Source organism: Camelus dromedarius, chromosome 6 (genome assembly GCF_036321535.1).
Source record: "Camelus dromedarius isolate mCamDro1 chromosome 6, mCamDro1.pat, whole genome shotgun sequence".
Lineage (NCBI taxonomy): Eukaryota > Metazoa > Chordata > Mammalia > Artiodactyla > Camelidae > Camelus > Camelus dromedarius.
In genome coordinates this window covers 77,656,595-77,681,888 of record NC_087441.1, presented here as the reverse complement: position 1 = coordinate 77,681,888, position 25,294 = coordinate 77,656,595, and the positions used below count along the sequence as shown (strand labels likewise).

General features: G+C 34.2%; 1 long non-coding RNA gene across 1 annotated transcript; it reads left to right on the top strand.

Moving 5' to 3' along the window:
• Positions 1 to 631: 631 nt before the first annotated feature.
• LOC116154500 (uncharacterized) lies at positions 632 to 22,425 on the top strand. Its single transcript, XR_010381336.1, has 4 exons — positions 632 to 735; positions 2,741 to 2,856; positions 17,645 to 17,837; positions 20,152 to 22,425. It is a non-coding gene; the product is annotated as an uncharacterized LOC116154500 (long non-coding RNA).
• Positions 22,426 to 25,294: the final 2,869 nt, after the last annotated feature.

The window sequence follows — 25,294 nt, the reverse complement described above, 5'->3', positions numbered from 1 at the left end:
GGGATCCCGCGGTGAGGGAGGGGACAGGCTGAGGGGTTAAGGGTCACTGGGATTGGAAGTGATCCAGCTGTGGGGTGAGTGAGCTCGGCTCGGGATGAAGGCCGCTTGGAGTGGGGGGTCCTGGCTGAGTGGTGAGGGGGTAACTGCGCGGTGAAGGATGAAGGGACTATCTCTGGATGTTGGGGGGCCTGGGGTGAGGCATGAGGGGCAGCTTGGTTTGCGGGGGGCTGTAGCTTAGGACCTAGTGGGGCGCAGTGTGGGGGCGGGGACTTATGTGTGAGGAGAAGGAGCCTTGTCTTGGGGGTGCGATCAATCGGGGACCAGGCCTGGTAGGGGGTTGGGAGGCAGTGACTGGGTGGGGGACGGCGAGCAGGGGGTGTGGGGCTGGGGGTGTGGCCTGGCCCAGGGCCTGCGGTGGTTCTAGTTAACTGCCAGGACCCTGTGGGTGGCAGGGTGGGGACGTTGGGGTTGGGGACCCGGCCGGCCTGGTCCACGAGGTTGGCCGGCCCCACCGCCCCAGCGCCTGGCCCCAGTCGCAGAGTCCCTACTGCAGGAGCCCCACCCGTGTGTCAGCTCTGCGGGCGGGAGGAGGAGGGGGAGGGGGAGGGGCGCGCCCAGAGCGCGTGGAAGCCGGGCGGGAGCCGGGTGCTTCTGGGCCGGCTCCCGGAGGAGGAACGCGGCCTGGGGTCTGGGCCGCCGCCGCCTGCCGTCGCCTCTGCTGCCAACGCCGAGCAGGTAAGGGGGCGCTGGTGGGGGCGCGCAGGTCGGGGAGTCGGCGGGTGAGGCCTGGGCTGTGCAATTGGGGAGGCGCACAGGGAGGGGTGCGTAGGTGAGGTCCAGGCCGCGCTTCCCGTTTGGGCCCTGAGGCGGGTACCGGGCCGTTGTCCTGGTTGGGGTGCCCCCCCACCCCAGATTAGTAAATCACTGAATCCTGCGTCTTTCTCTGCTTCAGCTCATATGCATGTTTGGGAAAGTGGCTGAATTATTATGGCTGAATAATATTCCTGTGTGTGTGTGTGTGTGTGTGTGTGTGTGTGTGTGTGTGTGTGTGTGTGTGTGTGTGTGTGTGTGTGTGTGTGTGTGTGAATCACATTTGTTATCCGTTCATCCACTGTTGGACACTTAGGTTGTTTTCATATCTTGGCTCAATAATGCTGCAGTGAACGTGGGGTGCAGTTATCTGTTCATAGCGTTTTTATGTGGAGTTGCTGGATTCCAGTACCAGAATTCTGTGTGACTTAGTGGAGTTTCAGTCATTTCAGAATTTATTTTTAAACTGCTGTGAATTGCAGCTTTTTTTAATTGAAACACACTCAACTCCCAAATGACTATTTAGCGTCTAAATTGATCCTAGTTAGAAGCACATTGTTTGCACTTTCATTTTTCTAAGGGTTCTTGTAAGGTCACATTTATCAAGTTCCCTTATGAAACTTGATAAATTCATGGAAACTGCTGATTATATATTTTTTACCTTGAGCATTTTTCTTTCATTCTAAAGTTGCTTTTGTCTGCCTATTCATCAGAATAACATTGCTTACTTTAAATTTATTTGTTGTGAAAACATAATATCTTTTATTCTAAGTAAATATTCATATCTTGTCAGACTTTTTATATTTATGTTTTCATAGTCACCTTTGTATCTTTGTTTCTTCATTTAACTCAAGATACACAGAACCATTTATACCTTATTGATTTGATGAGACAAGAGTTCACTTGCTGGTAGCTATGGCTCTGTAATATGGTGCCATGTGAGTTTTATTTCAGTCTCCTTCAGAGAGAAGGAGCTGTTGATCAAGGTTATAAAGACAGCTGGCTGCAGCAGAGGAATTATTCTTGAATTAAGGACACTAAAACAGCCTAGATTTATGTGTCTCATACCATGTCTTGCAGAAGCAACAGGAAAATCCACAGTAGAATGCTTTTGACTACAAGCCTTGGCTGAACCAATGAGCTAATTACCCTCTGCTTTGGACTTTGTAGACATGGCCCTACAGATAACCAATCACACAGATCTTGAGGCTGAGCAGCTGATTATTTGTTATTTCAGATGACTGGTAATTATTTCCAAGAAATTAGACAGACTTAGTAAGAGGAAAAAACATAATTGCTTTTCCAGCAATTTCTCCTCATGATCAACAAAAAACAGAGTAAATAAATGTCTATATCTTGTTGGAAACTTTTAGTCTCCCATGATGTTTTTATCTTTCAATTTTTTTCTAGCTTATCTTTAGAAAAATTTTCATTGTATATGACATTTTGGTACCAATATAAGTAGTTATTAGTTATTATTTAAGATTTCTTCTTTTTCAACTTTGATACAGTATTCATTATTAAAATTAGCCTCATTCTACATCAAAGTGTTAATGGAATATATCATGTGGCCTCAGAGGCATATCAACTAGGTATCCACTGGCCTGAATTGATTGTGGGTGATTTATAATTAGGCTACTGACTTCTTGGGAATGAATGACAAAGAACCTTATGAATGCCAGGTTATTTATCTCATAATCTTCTTTATAGTTAGCTCTGGTGATCCCATTAAGTATACTGAAATTCTGGTAAGACATAGAAATTACTTAGAAAGGAAAGTCTTTTATAAAATACAAATATATATTTTAACACCTTATCTGTCTAATAAAACTCAAGGTTTTATTTATGATGCCAATGTCTTTCATAAAAATTAAAGAATAATCTTTTTCATTTTTTCAAAAAATAAAAAATGTGTATTTTTTTCTTTCAGCATGTGGAGAAACTCTAGAAGAATCCAATGGCAACCTTTCCTCTGCAGGATTTCCCAGTGGCTACTCTTCTTATACACACTGCATCTGGAGAGTATCTGTGACCCCAGGGGAGAAGGTAGTTTATCCCATCAAGAGTTCTCTTTAGTTTTGTATAAGCAAAGGTTCATCATTTTTTCAAATATAACTTACTTAAAAAAATTCTTCTTTGGTTCATCAAATAACAGACTAAGTAACTCAGAAAACTTAAATAAATGGAAATTACTCAAACTCCAAGAATTTTTTGTAATTTTAAAAGAAATGTTAAATAGCCTAAAGGGTTGAAATAATACAAATTATGTTTTCAGACACAATGAAATTAAGTTAGAAATCAGTGTCAGAAAGGTAACTAGAAAAATCTCGCATATTTTAACATTTAAAAATATACATCAGATATCCAATTTAGTCAAGAAGAAGTTATAATGAAAATTAGAAGTTATTTTCAGTTCTAACAAAAATACTGAGAATACCAAGCCTGGAAGATACACGTAAAGCAGTATTTAGAAGGAAATTCATAAGCTTAACTGCTCAGATTAGGAAATAAGAAATACCCTAAACTAAACAAGTAAACATCCTCATAAAGAGGCTAGAAAAAGAGCAATAAAATAAATAGAAAAGTACATAAAGGAAGAAGTAATAAATAAAAATTAAAAACATGAAACATGGCACAAAATATGAAGAAAGTTGGTACTTTGAAACAACTTAGATAAAAAAAGAAATGGATGAAAAGAGATTACGAAAGAAAAAAGAAAAGCACAATTACCTAATATTTAGAATAAAAAGATTATTATAACCATAGATGCTTTAAAAATATAAACGAAATGGCAAATTACTACAAAATATTACTAAGTTCTTACTCAAGAACAAATAAAAAGCCTGAATGCTTCTGTAAGCACTAAAGAAATCAAGTTACTATTTGGTTGAATTATTAGTCAGTTTTTTCAACAATGAATATTCAGGCTCAGATGGCTTAATCAGTGAGTTCTATCCAACAATCAAATAAGAAATAAGTACAATCTTACATAAAATCTTACAGGAAAATTTTTAAAAAGGATACACTCGCTTATTTATATACGTAGCAAAACTTTGATAGTCATCCTGATGACAAGGACAGTATAAGAAAGGAAAATTTTAACCCAGTCTAACCACTGAATATATGTGTAAAATCCTTCCCAAATTACCAAACCAAATGCAGGTATATATATGCATCTGTCTATAAATATGTAAATAATACATAAAATGTATGATGTATATTTCAAGTACAGATATAAATGCATCGAAATGTGTATATATGTATTATATATTATTTATGTGTTTGTGTGTATATGTATGTATGTGTATATATATATGCACCATTAGATGTATCTCAACTAAATCAAGAAAACAATCTATTAATGATTTAACAACAACAAATCCTGAGCAAACTAGGAATAGAAGAATACTTTCTTAATCATATAAAAAGAATCAAAAATTAGTACAAATACCATTATTGGGGAAATTCTTAAATTATTTATTTGACATAGGTAAAAAACCAAGTATAATTGCCACTCTCCTTCCTTTTTTTTTAATAATGTTTTGGTGGAAATAATAGCACCTTAAGGCAAGAAAATGAGATTATACACATAGGGATTAAAAAGGAAGACATAAAATTCCCTCTATTGTATTGTTTGATTGGTTATAGAATTTAAAATTACTAAGAAACAAATTTATCAATTTCTGGATTCTGTCTTGAATGCTAACCTTAAAAGTCTCCCCTGACTGAGATTGTCTTGATGTTAATCTTTGGTTTTTAACTAATTGTTAAATGATTTTTTACCTTTGGCAAATTCATCTGGAATGACTCAAATACACTTTGAGTTTTGGTGGGAATGCAAATGCAGCTAAAGAAGGTTTGATCTCTCGATAATTGAGTGTTGTTGTTATTACTGTGGGTATGGAGCTATCCAGGATGTTGCAATAGTTACAATGAAAACTAAATGAAACTACTGTGTAGCATCAATAGATTTTACACATAAAAATTTACAACTGGCTTATAATACATTAATGCATATGTAATTCTTTATATAGTTATTTTTAGTTTAAGAATTATGAGTCTACATTGTAATAGTTATAGGTGCTGATCAATTTCCATTTAGATTCTTTGAACAAACCCCTGAAAATATAACATGAGAATCATTAAAAAAAAAAAAAAAGTACTGAAGAGAAAGATATAAAGGATGATAAAGCTTCAGAGAAAGTTTAAAACTATACATAATTTTGGAAAATAAAGCCTTATAGAATATAGAAAGCTTTGGAACATGATTAATCAAGTTAAATCAGCTTGTAAGAGCAAGATAATATATGAAAAAGTTTCTGTTACCTAATTGCAGTACCCGTGCCATTAGCATTCAAAGTTCAACACTTTTCTTGTACGTAGGATTACTAATAAAATGGTATTTTCTAAAGTGTTGCAAAAGTGAAGAAATAAACAAATCCCTTAACTTTCTATCATATTTCTTAACTGTGTACAATTAGGGGCAAATAAATTGTATTATTGTAAGTGGCCAATCAACAATATTAACTGATTTTTCATTCTTATATTTTCCTTATTTTCTTTCTTTAATATCTTCTCTTTTTTAGTTCATTGACATATACTTGATTTACAATTTTATATTAGTTTCAGGTATACAGCATAGGGATTCAGTATTTTTACAGATTATACTCCATTAAAAACTATTGCAAGATAATAAGTGTAATTCTCAGTGCTGTACAATCTTATCTTTTTACTTATTTCTTTTCTACATAGGAGTTTGTATTTCTTAATCCCATATCATATTTTGCCCCTTCTCCCTTCTCTTTCTCCTTTGGTAACCACAAGTTTGTTTTCTTTATCTGTGAATCTCCTTCTGTTTTGTGTATACATTTGTATTTTTTTTTAGATTCCAAACGTAAGTGATTTTATACAGTATTTGTCTTTCTCTGTCTGATTTTGTTTCAATAAACATAATATTTTCTAGGTCCATCCATGTTGCTGCAAATGATGGAATTTCATTCTTTTTTTATGTCTGAGTAATACCCGTGTGTGTGTATCACATCTTTATCCACTCATCTGTTGATTGGAACTTGGGTTGCTTCCGTATCTTGGCTATTGCAAGTAATGCTGCTATGAACATTGGGGTGTATGTGTCCTTTCAAATTAGTTTTTTTTTTTCATTTCTTCCCAGATATATACCCAAGAATGAAGTTATTGGATCACATGTTAGTCCTGTTTTTAGTGTTTTAAGGAACTTCCATACTGTCTTCCATAGTGGCTGCACCAATTTGCATTCCCACCAACAGTGTACAAGGGTTCCCTTTTCTCCACATTCTCGCCAACGTTTGCTATTTGTAGACTTTTTGGTGATAGCCATTCTGACAGGTGTGAGGTGATATCTCATGTTTTTGATTTGTATTTCTCTAATAATTAGTGATGTTGAGCATCTTTTCATGCGCCTGTTAGCCATCTGTATGTCTTTTTTTGGAAAAATGTTAAAAGTCTTCTGCCCATTTTTCAATTGAATGTTTTTAGTATTGAGTTGTAAGAGCTGTTTACACATTTTAGATATTAACTCCTTGTCATCCATGTCACGTGCAAACATATTCTCCAATTCAGTAGCTTGTCTTTTTGTTTTGTCAGTGGTTTCCTTTCCTGTGCAAAGTCTTTTAAGTTTAATTAGGTCCCTTTTGTTTATTTTTGCTTTTATTTCTTTTGCCTTAGGAGACAGATCTAAAAAAAGATTGCTACTATTTATGTCAAAGAGTGCTCTGCCTATGTTCTCTTTGAGGAGTTTTATAGTTTCAGGTCTTTCATTTATGTCTTTAATATATTTTGAGTTTATTTTTGTACATGGTGTGAGGAACTGTTGTAATTGCATCCTTTTCCATGTAGCTGTCTAGTTTTCTCAGCACCATTTATTGAAAAGGCTATCTTTTCTCCATTGTATATTCTTACCTCCTTTGTTTTAGATTAATCGTCCAAAACGTAAGTGGTGTGTTTATTTCCGGGCCCTCCATTCTGTTCCGTTGTTCTACACGTCTGTTTCTGTGCCAATACCACTTCGCATTATTGTAGCTTTGTGGTATAGTCTAAAGTCTGGAAGTGTGATATCTTCAGCTTTCTTCTTTTTTTCTCAGATTTCTTTGGCAATTTGAGGTCTTTTCTGGTTCTATGTAATTTTAGGACTTTTTTTCCTGGTTCTGTGAAAAATATCATGGATATTTTGATACAGATTGCCTTAAATCTGTAGATTTAATAGGTCTTTTTTACTTCTTCTTTTGCAAGCTTAACTCATTAATTTCAAGTATCTTTTCTTTTCCAATACAAACACTTAAGGCTGTAAGTCTTCTTCTAAGGACTACTCTATCTGAATTTCACCAGCTTGACACATGGTGTTTTTGTTATTTTTAAATTCTAATTATCTTCTTCATCTTTTATTATTTCTTCTAAGCCTACATATTTTTCAGTGACATAATTTTTATTTGCAAAAAATATGTTGTTTTCCCAATCTTTCTTTTTTATTAATTTCTCCTTTAGTCACTTTTTTGGACAGAGACTATAGTCTGTATGATGTCAGTCTTTGAAATAACTTGAGGCTGGCAGTATGACCTTAGAATTGACCAGTATTCATTAAAAAAAATCCTTGCTTTTAAATGTGTCTTGTGCAATGGCTGGGTGCAAAGTTTTCTATATATGCATTAGTCTTTTTAATTGTGCTGTTTATATATTCTCTATAGTGCTGTTTTTGACTGCTTCATCTATCAAATAGTAGAAAGATATGTTATTAACATTAAAATATTATTTGCCACTGTTTGGTAGATTAATTGCTCTTCATAGTTTTAAAATAGTTTTACACTGTATTATTATATATTGTATACATATTTGTTTATAATATTACATTTTCCCAATAAATTAGACTATTATCATTCTATAGTGTATCTCTATCTCTAGTCATGGTTTAGGTTAAAACTTTTTTCTGATATTAATAGATTATACTTTTTTTGATCAATATTTCTGCCTGTATATCTTTATCTTCTTTAAACATTTAACCATTTGAGATTTTGTGTCTCATGTGTGTCCTTTTTAGATACCAAATACTTGGCTTTTATTTTTTATTGAATTCATGATGGCTAGTTTTGTCTTTAACTAAATTGCTTCTTGGAGTTACATCTGATTACTGATGTATTACTGCATCTTATTTACATTCTATATGTCCCGCTTGGTTTCTTTTGTTCTGTGCTTTGCCTTCTAATGTATTGAATTATGTTTTCTTTTCCCTCATTTCATTTTTTTTCCCTCTACTGGTTTGAAAATTTTAAGTGTGTATTCTATTTTTTGGTACCTCTTTCTACTAGCTTACTCTCTGCATGAAGCCATATATAATTAACATCTTTACACTCCTACCAAACCATAAAAAGATTCTAAAAAAAGATGCTGATTCAAATGCCTTCATCTTATATGATATTGTTTTGTTTTGTTTTCAAGCTTGTTTTCTCTCTGAGACAAATGAAATGCTATTATTGTTTTTTGCACTTAACTATGCAGATATTTATGTAACATTTTTATTGTGATAAAAACATACAAAATTGCTATCTTAACCATTGTTAAATACACAATTCAGTCATGTTAAATACATGCACACTTTGTGAAACAGATCTCTAGAACTTTTTCATCTTGCAAAACTGAAACTCCATTCATTAAACAACTCTCCATTTTCCCCTTCCTTGGTTCCTGGTAAGCACCATTTTCTTTCTGCTTTTTATGAATTGGCTACTTTAGAAACCTTATATAAGTGGGGTCACACAGTGTTTGTCTTTTTGTAAGTGGCTTATCTTCTGTGTATAATGGCCTAAAGGCTTATCCGTGGTGTAGCGTGCATAAATTCTTGGGGATTGTTGGATCATTTGGCAGTTCTATTTTTAGTTTTTGAGGAACATTCATACTGTTTTCTGTAGTGGCTGCACAATTCTAGAATCTTTCCAGCAATGCACATGGGGTCCAGTTTCTCCACATCTTTTATAGTCACCATTGTAGTGGGTGTGAAGTGATACCTCCTTGTGGCTTTAATCTGCATTTCTCTAATGATTAGTGATATTGATCATTTAAAAAATATGATTGTTGGCTATTTGTACGCCATCTTTGGAGAAATGTTTATTCAAGTTTTTTGCTTATTTTTAATTGGATTATTTTATTTTTTTCTTTTTGTGTTATGGGAGTTCTTTATATATTCTGGCTATTAACGCCCTATGAGACATAAAATTGGCAGATATTATCTCCTCTGTAGTTACCTTTTGACAGCACTGATTGTTTCCTTTGTTTCACAAAAGTTCTTTACTTTGATGTAGTACTAATGATCTAGTGATTTTTCACTTTTTTTAATTTTGCTTTTCAGGGAGTATCCAAGAAATCATTGCCATATCCAATGAAGCTTCTCCCCTATGTTTTCTTCTAGGCATTTTAGAGTTTTAAGTCTTAAGCTTAGGTCTTTAATCTATTGTCAAGTTAATTTTTGTGTACGGCTTCATTCTCTTGCATGTAGAGATATTTTTCCCAACAACATTTGTTGAAGATATACCAAATGTTTTTATTTAGTATTCCTTCTTGTATCTCAGACTTCCATCAAAGCTCATTTTGTCCTGACTATAGTCTATATTTTAGATTAGTTTTTTCACTTAGCTTGTTTTGGTGGTATTTTTCCTGTTTGAAATGTGGATTTTTTTTTTATTAAAGTATAGTTGATTTACAATATTGTATTAGTTTCAGGTGTACAACATAGTGATTTAATATTTGTATATGTTGTACTTCATTTAAAGTTTTTTTTTACCTGAATTCATGATAATATGGTTTCATTGGCTATATATTCAACTTGTAAAACATCAAAACCTGCAGAAATAGTTCTTTTTGAAGTATTTCTTAATGCAGAATCCTGGAAATTCAAGCTACCAAAACTGACTTAATAAGCATGAGAAGTTTCATAAGTTAATAACAGTATGAAGTAAGTTGACAAAAAGTTATTTGAAGTCATGCTGCTTGCAGGTGATTTCTCAAGGAATCTTTTTCAAACTGTAAAAATTCAGATACTTCCCACATAATAAAAATGTATTTCAAGTGAATTTTAGGTTTTATTTATTTTATTTTACTTCTTTTTGAGGGAGAGGTAATTAGGTTTATTTATTTATTTGTTTGTTTATTTATTTATTTATTTATTTATTTATTTAATTTATTTATTTATTTACTTCAGTGGCGGTACCAGGAATTGAACCCAGGATGTTGTGTATGCCAAGCCCACATTCTACCACTGAGCTATACCCCCCTCTCAAGTGCATTTTAAAACAATGTGTAGCCCCTTTGTTTACTTTATAAAACTGGTAAAATTCTGATAGGCATACTGCATACAACTCATGTGAAAAAAATATGAAATGCTTCTCATACAAATATAAACACACAGATGTTATGTATATATAATCAAATCAAATCATGTTCTGTAATTTATAAATTTGCAAGTGTTTTGATTTGGTAATTTGAGAGTAGTTCAGTGTTATAAAATCTGTTAATTTGAAAAATAATAATATCACAATAAAAAAAACCTTAAAATTGTCTATAAATGCTGTTAATGCTGGAATTCAGTATGTATGTTTAATGATAATTTGATGAATTAAGTCTAGAAGATGAATTAGGACTAGATAACCTGATGAATTAGGACTAGATTTAGACAATAAATAGAAGAAACTAATCTTTATTGAGTTTTTTACACTATACCAGATGCTGTACTAAATTTCTCTAATCTATTCACCCCCAGCTGAGTTTAATATTACAATTACCTACATTTTACAGATGAAGAAAATTGAATTTAAGAAAGAATTGAGTAATTTGCCTAACATCACACAGATTTCATTTGGCAGAGCTAATGATCACATTTGTTTAGTTATGAAGAATATGTTATTTCCTCCTCAAAAATTTAAAAGAAGCAATTAGAAAACAGAACTAGAGGTGATCAAATAAAAACAAATATATTTAAATGTAGTAGATTTTAGAGAACTGAAGACTTTGGAACTAAAACAGATCAATTGACTGTATTGTAGGACTTGTAATAAATTGTCAATTTTTCCAAAATTAATGTACAGTTTTAATTAATTCCAAATAAATTTCCAATAGATTTTTCTTCTGTACCCAGACCAAATATTTCTAGAGTTTATTTCTAAAATAAAAGGATTGGAAATAACCAAGGCAAGTTTGAAAGTAATTAATAAAAGAGAGTGAATTGCTTGGTAAGATAGTAGAAAAACATTATGAAGTTTCACTAATTCAAATTCTATGATAATGTCAAAATAGACTTCTCGATTAGTAGAACAATCTAAAAAGGAGAGAATTATGCCCAAGGGAATGGAAGACTTTAATCATATAAGAAATCATCTACAGACGTGATTTTTCAAATAAATTGTGAAAATAATTTTTCAACAAATAGTAATGAAATCATTTAAAATATTTTTGAAAAAGCTTCTACTTCATACTGCATATTTTTTCTAAAGAAAATATAAGTGATTTGTGTCTTGGGTACATAAGCTGAGAATAAAATGTTAAAATAATTTTTCAGAATTACATAAAATCTCATAAAATGCAAATACACATGTAAAAAGTCAACATGAGTAATATAGCACAAATGAATGAGAAAACTTTGGTGTTAATCATGTATAAATAGCTGCTGTAAATTAATAAAGATTGACATATAAAAATGACTAAGGAAGCAGAATATTTATTGAAGTATCAGTGCAAATAGATATTTAATCAATATATGAACTTGTTTACTCTCATTCTTTATCAAAGCAATGCTATTTGAACCAACAACAGTGTGTTGTAGTTCACCTATCAAATTAGCAAAGAAGGAATAGAATGATAATACCAAATGATTGTGAGGGTGCACAGCTTCTGGAAGTAAACACTGAAATATCTTTTCTGAAGAACTTTGTTGATCTGTGTCACATTTTGCAAAACATGCCTGCACTTTATCCTAGAAACTTATCCTACAGCGGTTATGTGGGTATGTGCAAAGATAGTTATTTACAATAATGAAAAATTGAAAATAAAATAAATTTTGAGAGCCAAAAGAAAATGTTGATTTTTTTAAGGATTAAAATATTCTATTTTACAAAAACATACATAATGGCCAGTGTAAAAGTAAAATGTTTATTTGATAATTTCCTTATCAAATTATGTTTATCAAGAAGGAATAAAATATGGTATAAAATAGGATTGTTGCTAAATTTATCTCTCTGAAGATAATCACATGAGTTATTATCAAAACATATCATGGTTCCTTTGTTACAAACTTTTTTTTTTTTAAAGATTATTTCCTGTAACTAGAGGACTGTTTTCAAACTATTGGTCAATTTAATAAACAGGTTAAAAATCACAGGCATGAAAAGATCTAATTTTTAAATTACATATGTTAGAGGCAAAATTATGAAAAGACATATACCAACACAATGGTTATTTCTCCCTGGTGGATTTACAAATAGGTTTTTATTTCTTCTTCCTTTTATTTTCTACAATAAACATATACTATGTTATCCAGGAAAAATATTTTTTAAGTAGAAGTGTTGTTGCACAACAGTGTAAATTTATTTAATGCTATAGAACTGTGTGCTTAAGATGGTTAAAATGTTAAATTGTATGTTCTAACTACAGTTAAAAAAATAAGACTGTCAATGTACAGACATGTCTTCTTATGACTGAGCCTCAAAAGATAAAGACAGAGTCCTGTCCAGTCTCAGACTGTCTTGGATGCTGCACAGCACATGCTGGGAACAGTCTAGAATGTGCCTCTGAGAATGTAGTCGTGTTGAGCTTATGAAAGCACACAATATCGATTTTTCCACTCCTTAGAACTGACTGCCTTTTAACAAGGGCATATTGCTTATGTTGTGAATAGAGTTAGCTCTTTTTTTTCCTACATAGCCCCAGTGAAAAGCTATCATTTGACCACTTTCGTGCTGTGAAAACTTTCTTTTCACAGAATCTGATGATTTACACATATGGGGTCAATTCACAACAGAATATTTATATTGCCAAAGGCCCTGCTTAACTTTAACAGTTACTTTGTAGAAAAATCTTTTATTTCTTTAAAATATATGCATCTTTCTGGTGTGTGAAAGAAATCTTTGCCATCAAGAATCTTAAAAACATATAGCAAGGGCAAGGCCTAGTAATATAGTAGGCAAACTGAAAATTAACTGAAGAAAACAAGATATATCTTGTCATGGACTTGCAGAGATAAGAGGGCTCAGATCTTACTGGGTGATCCAAGCATGACTGAAGACAGGGTAGCATTTAATTCAGACCTTGAGAGATGTGAAGAGTTTCCAAAAACAGAGAAGGGGAAAGTGGAATCTCGGGTAGAATGATGTGGACCCTGAAGAGAGGAATCCTGAGACTGGAGCCTTTGTCAGGACACGACAGCAGGCGTCGGGATGAGTGCGATGAAGACTCCGACACAGTGAAAGTGAGGCAGCAAAGGGAGTCCCAACCTAGAACCCGATGCACAGGCTCAGAAATTGATACTGAGTTGGACTTAAAGCCACCGACATCATAATGGGACCCCAACTTTAGTGGGATTAAAATGATCATAGAGTGGAGGATGAATTGGAGAAGGGCACGACTGAAAACCTAAGCACAGCTTGTGAATCTGCTGCATTCTTCAAAGAAGCACGGAGGACACGGCCAGTGAGAAAGACGGCATCTCGGGGGCACTGCAGAGTACATGTGGAAACTGGCAACTGGTTAGAGATGGGGGCAGAGTGGGGATTAAAGAAAGGCAGGTAGAAAAAATGTTCCTATAAATAGTTGGCAATGACAAATCAAAATTTCAAAATCCAGATATTAATATATAAGTTTAAGCTGAAAAATTATTTTCATAACCTAATCCAGCTTCCGGTTTTCACCTGTCAAATAATGAATCTCTGATGGAATTAAGATCTACCTGAGTCATACAACTAGTCTATTATAAAGCAATGGCTCAACTTGAGGCCCAAATTTGCGTGTCCATCCTTCTTTACATTTTAAATTAAGAATACCTTACTTTAATATGTTGATTTTTCTTTGAAACTTTAAAATTAATGTTTTTATGTTTCCCAGCATAGTTGGATTAAGTAAATTGGATTAATATTTTTATTCATTTTATAACTGTTCAGGATAATAATATATGAGAATCTTAACAATGTATTTAGGTTACCTTAGTGTTTTTCTACACATTATCCAATTACATTTTTCTGATTTAACCCTGCCCAGATCAGCCTGAAATAATCATCTCCATTTTATAGCAAGAAAATTCACTCAAACTCAGAAAGTTTAAGTAAACTAGCAAACTGAGAAGCTAGAACTTGAACCCAGGCTTTCTGACTCCCAGTCACAAACAGCTTCTAGTTGTAGAAAAAGATGTAGATTTTCCCTTTAGTATGATACAATTCAGTGCTGAACAAAACCTTCATTATCAATTATTCCAGGAGTTGTAAATCTTTCTGGAGAGGGCATACAGGAAATATTTTGGCTTTGCCACCTATACAGTTTGTTCAGATACTCAATTCTCCTGTTGTATCACAAAAGCAGTCACAGACAGTATGTAAAGGAATGTGTCTAACAAAACGTTCTTTACAAAAACTGGCTGCAGGCTGGATTTCACCCATGGGGTAGAGTTTACTGATCCCTGATCTCGCCTGTACTCTGACTTCTGAGAAGAAAACTGTTGACTCCCTAGAGAGTTTATTAGACTTGTCCAAACTATGTCTGGCTGGAGCCCAGAAATCTATTTTATTTTACTGCTTTTGATTCTAATGTCTTTTTCTAAAGAGCTATTTAATAATATCAGCCTAATTGACAAGATTTGTATCTTCCCCATTCTCAGCACTATAATGTATAAATATTATTCTAATTGGTCTTTTGATGGTGTTCATGGAATTAGTTTAGGTAGTCAGTGATGACTTAATTATGCTAACAAAGTTCACTGACTACATCTTTCTCTGGAGGCTTCCAGACATCTGGTCCCTTGACTGTTGATCTGCCTTTCTTCAAGATTCTTCACTCCGCAGGATTGTAAAACAAAGTCTTTAATAAGCAGAATCCACAGCAATTGTATCAATTTAACTTTGCAGAACAGCAACCAAGACTCCTAACAGAGCAGAGGAAATCTTAGAATTCTTTGTAACTCCCTCAATCCCATGTTCCGAGGGAACTATGATTAATTTTCAGTTGATAAATGGTAAATTGACACTTACCATAAGACATAAAACATTTATAAAATTGTGCTAGGTAGTTTTTATTTCATCATTTTTTTTTTGAAAAAAGATGCAGCATAAAATAGTATAATAGAAAACCAGATATTTTCCAAGTGCTTTTGATTTGTAATTCAAGTATGGATTCTGCTAGTAACCTTAGTCAAAGGCCAACATTTTTCTTCTCCCTAAGATTTGACTTTAGGAAACCTATCTTTATTACATTTTCTACTTCTAAAGGACTGTTTTATATTAAAGTAAGCCAGTTTTGGTCTTTTGCAGTGCTTGGAGTTTAAAATAGAAGATTAAAAACAAGATAGGAAACTGTGCTGTTTAGATTTACACCCCTCTTCCAACTGTGTGTGTGTGTGTTTTGGTGTGTTCCAAGCTTCAAGTATTAACTATTTGTTAGCAATGCAACCACATTGTTTCGATTTTGAATAAATTTTGATGATACACTTCCCTCCAGTTTAGCTGTTTTTTTTCCCCTCATTCAGAAGGAAGTTGAATCTCTTTGCATACTATTATTTTAAAAAAACCTTAAATCTCAGAGGGAAGCCACAAATGAGCCTTGAGGTCTACTGTTTGTGTCTATGTTCTAGTTTTGCCATCTCTGTTATAATAAATGAGTTCCCACATGATCATGCGGAGTTGAAACCCTAGTGGTCACTATAGGGAGACTACAAATGCAGACTGAAACTTAATACCAGACAGTGGTCATATTCCTTATTTGGTAGCAGTCTTAAACCAAGTACAAAGTTAAGGGGGAAACCAGAAATTATTTCCCAGTTACATCCGAAGAATAACTTGATGTTGCATTGGTACTCAGAGATGGAGGAGCAAACATATTGAGAACATCAGGAAAATAGAAGCCATGTGTTTTCATAATCAAGTACTGAGGATTATTGGAAAATACAAAAAAAAAAGAAAGATGAGTCTTTTGCCCTTTGATATTTTGGAAATTTTGTAACACTTAGAATATTTGAAATGATAAAATCAGGTGAAGGAAAAGAAAAATGAAGGAAAAAGAAAAATGTAAATAATCCAGACAGATAAATGAAAAGTTTTATTAAACCAAACCAAATTATGCCATACCTACTGTATTGCATTTAAAAAAGCATGTCTCTATTCTCAACATTTTTAATAGACTTCACCCTTTTGTAATCAAGAAAGTACATGTTTAAAGAAACTGATAAATGTTGAATTTAATGGTGAACGGCTAACACCATCATAAAGTACAAGTGAATCTCATTATAGCTAGACAAATTCTTATTTTTATTGGGAATTAAAACCAATGTTGGTATACAATTTCATCAATGATAATTGTGGTACTGAGATATAAGATGCCATGAGAAATATTGTTATGCTGTATTTTCATTTCAGGAAAAAGTAAGCTAATTAAGGATTGATTTGCCTTTCTGTTACTACTTACATTTCTGTTAAATACTGTGCTCAAGAAATGGGAGAAGTATATGTTTTCTAACACCAAAATGGTAGTTATTTTTAGGAAACATGGGTTCAAGATTGATTACGTATGTATTTTTTTGCTTTTTTTCATTCCTCAAGAATCCTCTAAAATTCAGATTTTTATATGGTCACAAAGGAATTCTTTAAATAGTGTTACAAACTGTAGTTTTATATTAGAAGTATTTCAAATTATCATAAATTGTTGCTTTTGGCCAAAGTCCATTTCTGTTTCTAGAGTAAAGAACAGGTTCACTATATACCTTAAGCATCTTGGATATTTTAAGCAGAATAGAGTTAGAATAATTTTTTGAATACAAAAATGTTTTCCGAATGAATTTTACCTCATTAGATACATGCATTTCTTAGTTTGGCTCTACTTTTGGTGTAATTAAGAAAAAAAGTTAATTACTTGAAAAGTTGAGTCTTTTTGTAAAGCAGTAAGAAAATTGCCTTTTCTAACATTCTTGAATTATTTTAAAAAGCATTATTTCAAAAGTACAGAATAAAGGCTTATGTACAAGATCTTTTAACTTGAAAGGTCTTTAAATATATATTCTTGGATCTAGAAAAACATAGTGACATCTGTTTTTGATGACAGTTACAGGGACAAATTTGAATTCTAGAGCTCTATTTAAAACATTTCAACATATGCAATAACGATCTTCAAAGATGGCACATAGTGGTTATTTTTAGTATGATTAAACATGTCTGAAATAAATTATTGAAAAGTAGAAAGTCATGGCAAAATCAGAAGTTTTCATGGTTTAATATTTAAGAAAATTCAAAACAAGCCATTTGAATAAAGATTTCTGTTTGTTTCATAATTATGCAAATAAATTAACTTTACAGAAACTTTGGTTTCATTGCTAAAATAATTTAGTTTGCTTATTGACATTGTGCTTCTATTTTGTTAAACATTCATGTGAATGACAAAATGGGATTTTTGAGGTGTTTTTTAAGAAGAAATTATAGAGAGATAATAATACAGAAAGAAAATAATAAGAATTTGCTGTGAATCCCATTTTCACAGTAGTCCCAGGTTCCTAGCCTCTAGGAATCAAATCACCCATGTGCAGTTACAGTCATTTTTAATCTGTGTGTTTTTTTGCTCCATTTTGCAGATCGTTTTAAATTTTACTACAGTGGCCCTATACAAAAGTAGCTTGTGCTGGTGTGACTACACTGAAGTCAGAGATGGGTGCTGGAGAAAACCCCCTCTCCTTGCTAAGAGATGATTCACCCCTTCTGTGGCTGTGCATATGGTCTGTCCTGTCTGAAGACAGTTCTTTCAAGAGTCACCTCAGAGTTTAAAATGTATGAGACTAACATTTTCATTTGTATTATACCTTTTTCCAACCACAGCAAAAATACAGATGGATAAATAGATGATTGATTTAAAGTAGCTTAAATTATGAGATGGTGCTTCTATCTGAACATACTGGTTTAGAATAGCTTTCGCATGCATTAAGCTTTTAGTGACTACTCATCACATGTCTCTGTGTTTTTAATTTAAAAATCAGAGTTTTAATGAGAAAACCAGATAAATTGTGTGTGTGTGTGTGTGTGTGTTTTGTTTGCTAAGACAGTAGAGCATGAGCTATTAGGAACACATTTGGTCACTGGCTTCCTAAACCAAAGGTGTTGGCTCTTACTGAAGATGTCATGGTGTTGCAGGTTTTTTGTGACTGAGAAACTAGTTTGTGTCATAAGTTATAGCTCAGATTTGGTGCTTACAAAAGTCTGCTGCCAACATGTAACCACAGACCACACCATTAGCTTGCGTGAGGCACTTTACTGTTGCCCTCAGTTTTACTTAAAGGTGAGAACTGCCACTGTGAGTGTCTGAGCATCTACTCTATTGATTTTTTTTTTGAGGTTGTATCTTTTCCTTTATTTTTGAAGTAGCTTTGCTCAATTATGTCTATGTGCTGTACAGATCTTTTTTTCTTAACATCTAAGACCTGCTGAATGGACACTGTTGTATTAAAGGTGACAGTGGTCTTAGTAAGTCCAAGAGATCTCTAGAAATGCTTAAAAATAAGGAAAAATAAGGATCTCATCTAATTGATAAGTCAGGTCCAGGAAAATACTGCCTTGAACATTGCTTCTTAGCCTAGCTGAAGCCATTTGTAATATATGTATATATGTTCCAAAGAAAACATTTCATAAACTCTTTTGGTCATGTCAGGGTGATGTGTTTTGGTAATGGTCATGGCTCTAGTACTGGGGGTAGAGATAGGAACCAAATCAGGGTTTATGTTTAATTTGTAGCTAAGTGGAAAGCAGTTAGAATATAGATTCACATTTAGGAGGCTCTCTTTATTCTTTTATTTCTTTTAGGTAGATTCTGTGGGGACAGATTGCCTGAAGCTCTTACCTCTGCAGACAGCAGAATGTGGGCTGAGCTTCGCAGCAGCAGTAACTGGGTGGGACAGGGGTTTGCAGTTGCCTGCAAAGGCAGGTCACACTGAGTTTTACAGGTGACTTCCCCTTAGATCTCTTAACAGAAGTGTCCTTTCTCTCAGTTTCATTAGAATGATCTTATTTTAATTATGAAGTTTTCTAAACCTGTATTATAATGTTTATCAGGATGATTTTCATAAAAATCCCTGGTAAATTTAAATCCCAAGAACAGCCTGTTTTCTGGTACCAGTAATGTAGTAACATAAATGTACTCCTCCAGGAAGTGTGGGGGAAAACTCATCAGGGATGTGTGAGAAACGGCAACAAATGGTACAAGAGTTCTTAGACTTCAGCTGTGTTTTCATGGTAGTATTAAAATATGAAGAAATAGCCACTTCCCTTTACTGAGCTGGTGTGTGTTTGACGCCTGTACTACTGAAGTACCTGTACTACTAGAAACTGCATGGTTCTGGGGCTTTCTTTGTCTAACTGAGAGCATAGGCATTCAAGAAGAATTTCCTAGATGGTTCACTCTATACGTCTTTTAAACAATAAACTGGCATCGTGCTTCCTGGCTTTAAAAACAGCTCCCTTCTTGCCAGGTCATGGGTGGAGAAGACCCTTCTTGCTCCTGCCTCTGCCCGGATAATCTATCTTATCTAAATTAAGATAATTTAAAAGACAGATTTCTTCTTCCCTTAGACTTTTAAGAGAACAGAGGCATTTGTTTTTGAGATTAACTAGGTGGCAGTGAAGAGGCTGGTTTGGATGGAGCCATGGATGTTGAGCACAAGGCCTGCTCAGGGCCAGAGGCCCAGGGAGTTCTGTGCAGCAACTTCATCTGAGGTTGAAAGACCAAAAGAAGCAGTTCAGGGAGTCACAGAACAAACTCACACAGAAGAAATTTACAAAATCTCCAAAAGTTTTTTAAAAGTAAACCAAAAAATGCTTGTTTTTGTAAAGAGGTGAATTAACAGTGGTTACCCCTCTGCTGACTATTACCTATTGTTTATAGTTGAGTGGTTAGGCTGTTTTGTTTGTTTGTTTGTTTGTTTGTTTGGGGGTTTTTTTTTTTGCCAACTAAATATTTACAACCAGCCAACCTTGATGTTTCTAACCTGGTCTGTAGGTACTCATCTACAGGCATGGAACTAAAATGTTACCTTAGAAGAAAATGAAAATGCATGTCTGGGTTTATTTACTTGTTTCTTTTGGCTTTCCTCAGCTATCTGTGGAGGTGAGATACATAAAAATGAAGGACAGATTCATTCTTCTAACTAGCCTGATGACTACAGGCCCAAGAAAGAACGTGTATGGAAAACAGCAGTGACAGAAGGTTGCTACGTCAGGCCGACCTTTCAGGCCTTTGAGGTCAAGTCCCTCGGGCAGCCTTCCCAGGGCACATCCTCCATAAATGACTGTACATTTAAGGGGATCCTCATTAAAGAAGCAAATACCTAGAGAAGCAGCTTTTTAATCAGCGAAGACGCAACGGATTGCCTATAAAATGTAACATCAAGAGCGAGGAGGGGTTTTTTTTCTTCTTTCCTCTTACTGCAGACATTTTCAAGAAGATTAAAGTGAATTTACATTATCTGTGCTTGTTGAATTAGAATGTTTGAAGCCCTGACAACAGTTTCTTTTAACAAATGCCCAGGCTTGTTTCACAAAGGATACTTGAAGGGTCCATTAAATAAAAAAACTTTTATTTCTCTTCTAAACTAAGAGGTTAAAAGGTAGATTGTCCTTTGTTGTTGTTGTTGGGGGAAAGCCATTTTTCATTTTTTATCATTATGCAGAAAATTGTTTATATCAGAAATAGAGATTTAAATATTCTTAGGAGCTTTTGACTTCATCAAAAATATTTATTGAGAAAGAGCTCAGCACCAACATTGCATTATTAGGTGAGGGCAGAATAAACCAAAGGCCAGTCAGAGGCCTGTGTCCAGTCCTCTTCCAGGTTCCAGGTGGAAGCCCCAGCTCCAGCCCCCAGTCCCAGCCTGACCCCGCCAGCTCCAGCCTTGGGTTCAGGGTCTCACAGACACTACGTTGCTCTCAGCTGTCTCCAAGGGGCTGCTGTGGTCTCCTCCAAGGCTCCAGCTCCCTTTCTGTCCCAGTGGACTTCCCCACGGGACAAGGGGCTTCCCAGGGGAGGGTGCTTCTCCTCCTTTGCTGCTCCCTCCCCCAGGGGACAGGTCCCACCCCAATTTCCTTTTTTTCTACCTGGTTTTGTGAGGATTATCTTTGTATTTCTGATTGTAAGATATTCTGCCAAAGTTCAGTATGTATTCTGTGAGGGTTCCTTATTCAGATGTAGTTTTAATGTACTCACGAGAGAGCGTGAGCTATGAGTCCTACTCTGCCATCTTGGCCATCTTCCCCCCAAATTTTTATCTTGGTACCATTGACCCTTTGAACAACACAGGTTCAACAGAGATCCACTTTTATGTGGATTTTTTAAAAAGCATAGTAACTGTTATTTTCATTTTCTTTAAGTGTGGGGAAGAGTTTTTGTTTGATTAGAGATCACAATATACAGAATCAAAAGAACTAGGGTTTAAGTGGTGAATCTCTCCAGACCGTTTCAGCCTCCTTCCCTTGGATAAGTCATTTATTAATTTGTTTGTTTTTCAACTGCACCAGCTTGGCACGCCTAACTCCAACATTGTTGAAGGGTCAAATGTACATTTTGAATTACCTGATTAAAAGTTATCCTTTAATTTCGTTAAGTGTTTTATATTAGTTAAAGTTAAGTAGACTAGTCTTTGTGAATGAACTAGGAATCCAGAACAAGGAGATCTTAATTAGTTAAAATTTTTATGCTTTCCCTGTCCTATTTTTGGATATTTGGCTAAGAATATATATTGGTTGATGACAATAAAAAAGAAGTATCTCTTCAGAATTACAGTTTAGGTTACCGTTCTACTCTGAAAGATTAGATCAAATAAACTTGACTAAGCTTGCATAATTATTGGTAGCACTGTGATTGAAACCAGTTTCATGGCCTGGCACTCCTGCACCCAGGTCTTGGTCACAAAGTGAGGCATCTGTATTCTCTCATGGCATTAAATTTATTCCCTTCATAAGTATTGTCATTTGTACGTTTGTATTGTTTGATCACTGAATGTCAATCAGGGACATGTCTGTTTATTCATCACTGTTCATACACTATCAAGTATATATTAACCGGCAATAGATTTTCAGTAAATATTTATTAAATTTATGAGTGACTTAAAAATAATTGTGTCATGAAGGAAAAAAAAATCAAATGGCAACATTGAAAAACCAGAATCATATGAAAATAGACCTAACCCGGACTCGTGGCTTTGATTTTCACATGATTGTGCATATTTGTTTTTTCTCCTCTATTTCTGAGCTGTAGTTACATATGTATCAATATTTGTTAAAGATTAAAAAGAAATAATAAAAAATTAAATATTATACTGGTATATCTGAAAATGATCATCTATTCAACTTTTTTCCTTCTTTTAAAAATTCCTTTTAACAATAGCATTATTACTTTGACTTTACTGTATTTTCCTATATTAAAATTGATTTATTTTTAATAATAAATGCTAATCTAGATTGTTTTTGTTAGTCATACTTTTCTTTAATGTTTTCCCCCAAAGCAAAAAATAATGATTTAAAAATTATTCCAAGTGTATACAATTTTAAGTTACATTATCTATAAAAGTTTAATCATTTTTGTAGTTGGTAGCATTCATTATATTTTGAAATTACATTCCAGCAGTCATAGAAGAGGGTATTTTTATTATGGTAAAAATAGACATGACAGAAAATTTACCGTCTTAACTATTTTTTAAGTGTACGACACAGTAGTGTTAAGTACACTCACACTGTTGTGCAATCAACCTCAAGAAGTCTTTTCATCTGCAAAGCTGAAACTCCTTACCCAGCAAGCAACAATTCCCCATTCCCTCTTCCCCCCAGCCCCTGATGATCACACTTCTGCTTTATTTCTCTATGAAGTTGACTACTCTTGGGTACCTCATGTAAGTGGAATCACAATACTTAACTTTTTTGGTGACTTTTTAAAATTGCACTTAGTGTAATATCCTCAAGGCTCTTGCATGCTGTAGCACATGAAAGGATTGCCTTCCTTTTTAAGGCTAATACTCCTTTATGTATATACCATATTTTGCTTATCCACTCATCCACTGATGGACATTGGGTTGCTTCCACCTCTTGGCTATTATGAATAATGCTGGTACAAATGTGGATATACAAATCTCTCTCCAAGACCCTGCTTTCAATTTTTAAAATATATACCCAGAAGTGGAATTGCTGAACCATATGGTAATTTTATTTTCAATTTTTCAGAGAGTATGAGAGAGCTTTTACTGAAACTATTACCTACAAGTTTTGGAGTTTTCAGAGGTTTTTACAAACATCTAGGTATCACAGTAGATGATTTTGCAATGTTACAGTTGGAAATTTGATTATAAAATAAAGGCAAAGTGTGTGAATGGGTCCTAAACCTGGGCCTGGTCTCTTGCTCCAAGGCGGGCTTTCCTGCAGTGTCAGGGCTCACCCTCACGCACTGGCCACAAAGCTCTGCACTGCTTGGCAGTGTTAGAATGAAAGGCTGACTACTTCAGGTTACATTTAATTGATTTTAGTTCTTGCTAAATAAAATCACTCAGCTTTTCCATGCTTCCTCTCTAACCTGCCAGTAAAAGGCCTGAGCCCCCACTTAGTAATGAAATGTAGTATTAATTCCTTCTGGCTAAACTTTGTACTTGTCCTTCCTTCTTTGTGTATTTGGATCTACTTCCATTGTCATTTATAAATCAGTTTCCAAAAAGATCTTCACAGCTTACTATCCCTTTCACTGTTTTCTCTATATACATATGAGTTCTGTTTATATTATGATAAACTTGCCACACTGCTATATGTTTTATGCTCTGATTACCTTAAAGTCTATAATAAACCAGCATCATCAGTATCAAAATATTTATTACGTGTATAATTGTGTGTGACATTGAGTTCAGGTCCCAGATCTATGAACTGTGTCCATGCTTTAAATCAAGACGAAACTGCTTTTCTTTCTTTGTTTTTGTGAACCATTGACTTTGGTGTTTTTTCTCATAGTTCTTAAGGTTACTAGCATAACATTAATGGACTTACCCACTTTTTAGCTTCAACCATATTTATTTCTATCTATTCTGTATACTAATTGATAAAGTAATTGATACAGCTGTAGAAAATATTATACAAATAAATAGAATAACTCAAGCTCTCATTTGTGCTCACCATCATTACTGTTGTGTAAATATAATTGAAGAGGTATAATTTTAACACCAATAGAGCAGATTTATTGTGCTGACTTTGCAGTTAGGATTACTGCAATTACACTGGAAAAAATATGTAAACAAAGATCATTGAGGTCATTGATATCTTATGTCAACAACAATGACATTTACTTATGGGAATATAGTGTGTATTTCTATTGTGTTACCCCTAATACCAGGTGCATAATACTTAATATGTAACTAATAGGTAATTCATAAATAGATACTGATGGAATTAATCCTAAAATTGGTCATTTTTTATGCACTTACCCATGAGATATTTATACTTTGTATGTCATATAAAATATTTGAACCTCTAAATTTTACCAAGTAAGCAGTGAAGATGTTATAAATTAAAATTTAAAAAGATCTACTGTGTAACTATTAAAGGGACAGAGTGAGTTTTATATATGGGGAAATATCCATTATCCTATTTCTCTTTAATCATTGAAGAAATGTAATTTTTTCAATAATTTGTATCCTGTTCTCTTTGTACTGTAATTTTTTAAGCAGTGATTTCTTCAAAATAGTCATTTAAAATCTTTTTAAATTAACCTCCTTATTTTTTTGCCTGGTATGGCTCCTAATATGAAGCACTGTGATTTTATTTTACTAATTGACCTTATGTGGCAAGCATCTTTTCTTCATTGTGTGTTCTCACTTTCTTTCCTCTTTGAACTTAGCCTCTCCTGCCTCTTCCAGTGTGATTCATGAGTTGGGAGCAGTTCATTCTGTGCTGCTCAAGCAGCTGAAGAAACGTTGGCTGACTGAGACCTTTGGTTATTTTCCCTACACTTTCATCACTAGTTCAGTTCTCTTTATGCTTTTACCAGGCTCTATACCGTAAGAGTTTTAGATGTTATTTTATGTGTCCCCTTGACCAGAGAATAGCCTTTGGTCATCTGAAAGTGTTCTCATATTTATAGAGACCTCTGATTTTGAAGGGAGTATATTAAGGACTGAGAGAAGAAGGTCTGTCTATAGCTGGTCAGATGGCCCTTGCCTTCCCTGGTCATTACTAGTGGGACTGCTAGCTCGCTCTCATCTCCCTGTTTA